We start from the raw sequence: 3,804 nt of genomic DNA on the forward strand, positions 1-3,804 counted from the left end.
CAACGTCTAGCACCTAAACAATCAAATGACCATGTCATCTACTTTCTCTTAAATAATATTAATCATGGCATACATACTTTTTCCATAGCTTTATAAATGTCTAGCAAAGGAAAATTTCAAATAAGAGCTCGAAGTAGTGTTATTTTCTAGCCCAAAGTAAGTATTGCTTTAAATGAAAGCCCGAAGTGATTAACACGGTCTCAAATAAGGACTTCAAGTGATAATGTAGTCTCAATTAAGGGTCTGACAAAGCAGGTGCATATGCCATCATGATGGGGTATTTTCGTCCAGATGCTTTTTTTTTCCCTCTATTCATCTTCTTCCTTCATCGTCTCTTCGGTTGATCTTTTCCTGCTTTCACCTGGTGCTTAACTTTTTTCCTAAAATGAAAGAAAAATGAAAAATCACACCAACTATATTTGCAAGAGAAGGCAATCACGTACAAAACCTCCCCGACTCCTTCAAGAAGAACCTAGTCAGTCCTCCCATGGAACCGGAAGCCCTAGTTTGCCAGTGAAACCCCATGAGTCGTTCGTCACTCAGCTCCATCACGTTTCCGCGGAGAATGTACCGGAGTGGTGGCGAGCAGTCGATGCTTTAGGTGGTGAGAGCTAGGGAAGGCGATAGGAAGGACTCATGTGTGAGTGTGCACGTGAGGAAGAGCGATCCTCATCGAGAGGAGGCCATAAACATCTTTTTACAGAATTTTCCCACCTCCCACAACATCCCATCCTATATAAACAAACAATTCTCCTTCACCTCTTTAATTTACAGCGAATTTCAAGTCCATACGTTTATTTTATTTTATTTTTGTTTGGTTGTAAGCACAATAGGACGTAATTCTTTGTCTCCGTTCCAATCCATGTTTGACTCGAAATGGTTGAGAATTTCAATTTTTGCTTCTCTTGGTTCATATCGATCTTTGGTTGTAAGCACAAAGGGACATAATCATTTTCGACCCGTTGATAATTCTTCCTTCTGTCTTGTTCATATTAACTGTTCAGTTGAGACTCTTTCTACTAATCGATTTGAACCAGCCCGGATATTGATTTTGCTTTGTGCTTTTGTCCGAGGTGAACGAGGTGAAGGAGTTTAGTTCAGCATGCTAAGGAAGAAGAAAAGGAGGGAAAGGAAGAAGATGAACTAGAGAGTCGGTTGTAGGAAGAAGAAAGAAGATGAACAGAGAAAGAATAAAGAAAAGAAATCCTTGGACTAAAATGCCCTTAATAGTAACTTCAAAAGTGTCTGCGAGATGCGTGTGTTCACTGAAGCCTTTATTTAAGATCGTGTTGATCATTTCATGCCCTTATTTAAAACAATATATACTTCATGCCCTTTCTTGAAAAAAATTATCATATTTCAAGCTTTTATTTAAAGTTTTCCCTTTGGTATATACTTCAAAATTCAGCATTTTTTTGGTGAAAAAAATAAAAGCTGTTCTCAAATCATTTTATGTCCCGAAAGTTATTGTTTCACCTTGATTAGCTCAGCTCTTCTTTGTGGATCTATTCTTGCCACCCCAAATATCATTTTCTCAGCAGAGACACCCTTTGTTTAGGAACTTCAAAGCCCGCAAAAGCAACTTTTGGCCTCCACTGCGGAATGAAAAGGGCAAAAAAGGAAACAAGGAACAATTACATCAGGAATTGTATAGTTTACTGGAGAAGGAAGATAATTACAACAGACTTAATCTCTTCCTTAATCACCAATCGCAGAATGCCGAGCTGTAGCATACGACTCATTAGAAAAAGCAGAAGAGAACATATATCACAATAAAAAGCAACAACTTTTCAGAGTCACCATCAATGCAAACACAGTATCACAACGAAGTGTGCAGTCCGACAATGAGATCAGGACAGAATATAACTCACCTTTCCTCCAAGGTAATAGAGATCCCCAGAAGATGTCAATGCAGTGTCATGGAATGCCAATCTTCCAAGCACGCGGACCATGTGAGGCTCCACTATATGCTTCCCTCCTAATAATCTTCAATGTAGTAGTCTTACCTGTTACAAGCATCGCCCGACGACAAGCAAAGCAGTAAGGAATTCACATAAATGACTAAAAGCATATATCCCGATTCAGGGTTACAAGCACTGCTTCAAATGAGAATGTCATGTGGTTCTTTGGATTCTTTACATTACTATTCTTGAACGAGAAAATTGCAAGTGCCCATGATTTAATTTTGCCAAAATACACACTCTCTCCGAATAACCATTTAAAAAACAACGCCCCAATCTTCCAATGTCCCAACGAATATCGACAACATTTTGCATGAGAAATCGTTCATTCCACCCTCTTTAAAAATAAACCCAACTTTCTCCTGAAATCAAATCACCATCTCCAGCTACTGAAATCCAAATACTTCAACCACCAAACTCAAATTCTATGTGATAAAGCAGCTTCACCAACAAGCCAATTCAACAAGGTAACCAAGATGCACGCCTTTTTAACAAGATGAGATCGCCATATACTTGTCGACTACTAGATACAGAGACACCCAGAACAACATTTTGGCAAAAGAATGCATGGTTTGAGTTGAAAAGAGCCTGTACCATTGGACCCAATGAGAAGACGGCGATCGCTGGAATCGAGCGTGAGCGACAAGTAGTCGATGAGGGTTCAAACCCGAGGGGAGGATGGCCATCGATCTCTGGGTTCGTGAAATTGAGGCCGTTGGTTTCCACGCTCGGCGCCATTCTCTCCTCTATCAACCACCTCCGCCAAAACTTTTCACAGTTGTGATGTATGCTACAATTTCTCTGCCAATAGCTAGTCCTTAGAACACTTATCCTTGCAACCTATAAAATTACTTTCCGTGGTTCCGCCAAATCCCGGGTAGATTATACATAATTTTATAACATGTCTATGCAAGATATGCACAATTGACACGATCTCAACCCTTTCATCTTGTCGAGATGTGTGGCTTACATCGACAACTAAGATAATTCATGAAAGTTACCATAAAAGTTCCAAACTTATTGCACTTATGTCAATTAATTTTAGACATTTTCACGTTTTACCAATTGAGTTCATCTAATCAATTTTACCAAAAATTGCTGGCTTGAATGCTTTGGCCGTGCTATGTGGTATGATCGGCGTATGGATAATTTTTAATTTTTAATATTTTCACATTTCATTAATTGTTTTCCTTTACTTCTTCTTCTTCTTCTCTCTCTCTCTCTCTCTACTATGGTTGGGGAGGTCATTAGAGCTTGTTGGCCACTAGGCAGGGTCATGAAGCCCTGGCGATTGCATGTGAGGGCCATGGAGCCTTTGCTAGCCATGGCGAAGGTGGCCTTGTCCTTGGCCGGTGAGGCTAGCCTTGCCTATCATGTTATGGCTAAATTGAAACATTAATGTAATATATTTTACAGATTTTGATAATTATCCTAAGATAATTCTATATATTTAGTCTAGGCTGGAATCTCATATGTAATTACATGTGCATGCCTTTAAATACATATGTATCATTGAAATTGATATTTTCATGTTCAATTTAGTATGCCTATTGGAAATGCAAGGTATATTTACGTTGATATGAGTTTTATATTTCTTAGTAGACTCGGACCCTTGGAGTACCAAAACTTAGCACATGGGAGCATTTAAGAGTCAAAATCGGAGCAAAATGAATTAGTTAAGTGCCAGCAGTGAAAAAGTCGACCAAAATAGTAACGTGACGTTTTTCAGCGAGATAAGTGCAAAACGAAGTTCTTTTGCCTCGGATTTGAATTTTAATATAAATCAAATTAAATTAAATATACAAATAGTATTTATTTTTAAAGGAAGAAGGTGAACATTAGA

General features: G+C 38.6%; 1 long non-coding RNA gene across 2 annotated transcripts; it reads right to left on the reverse strand.

The window, feature by feature from the left end:
* Positions 1-322: 322 nt before the first annotated feature.
* On the reverse strand, positions 323-2,699 carry LOC120294753. 2 transcript variants are annotated; one of them, XR_005552052.1, is made up of 4 exons: positions 2,556-2,699; positions 1,872-2,006; positions 1,477-1,595; positions 323-380 (listed from the first exon to the last, which is right to left on the reverse strand). It is a non-coding gene; the product is annotated as an uncharacterized LOC120294753 (long non-coding RNA). The 2 variants fall into 2 exon arrangements; XR_005552051.1 differs by lacking the exon at positions 323-380 and having other exon boundaries at positions 1,192-1,595.
* Positions 2,700-3,804: the final 1,105 nt, after the last annotated feature.

This window comes from Eucalyptus grandis, chromosome 6 (genome assembly GCF_016545825.1).
Source record: "Eucalyptus grandis isolate ANBG69807.140 chromosome 6, ASM1654582v1, whole genome shotgun sequence".
Lineage (NCBI taxonomy): Eukaryota > Viridiplantae > Streptophyta > Magnoliopsida > Myrtales > Myrtaceae > Eucalyptus > Eucalyptus grandis.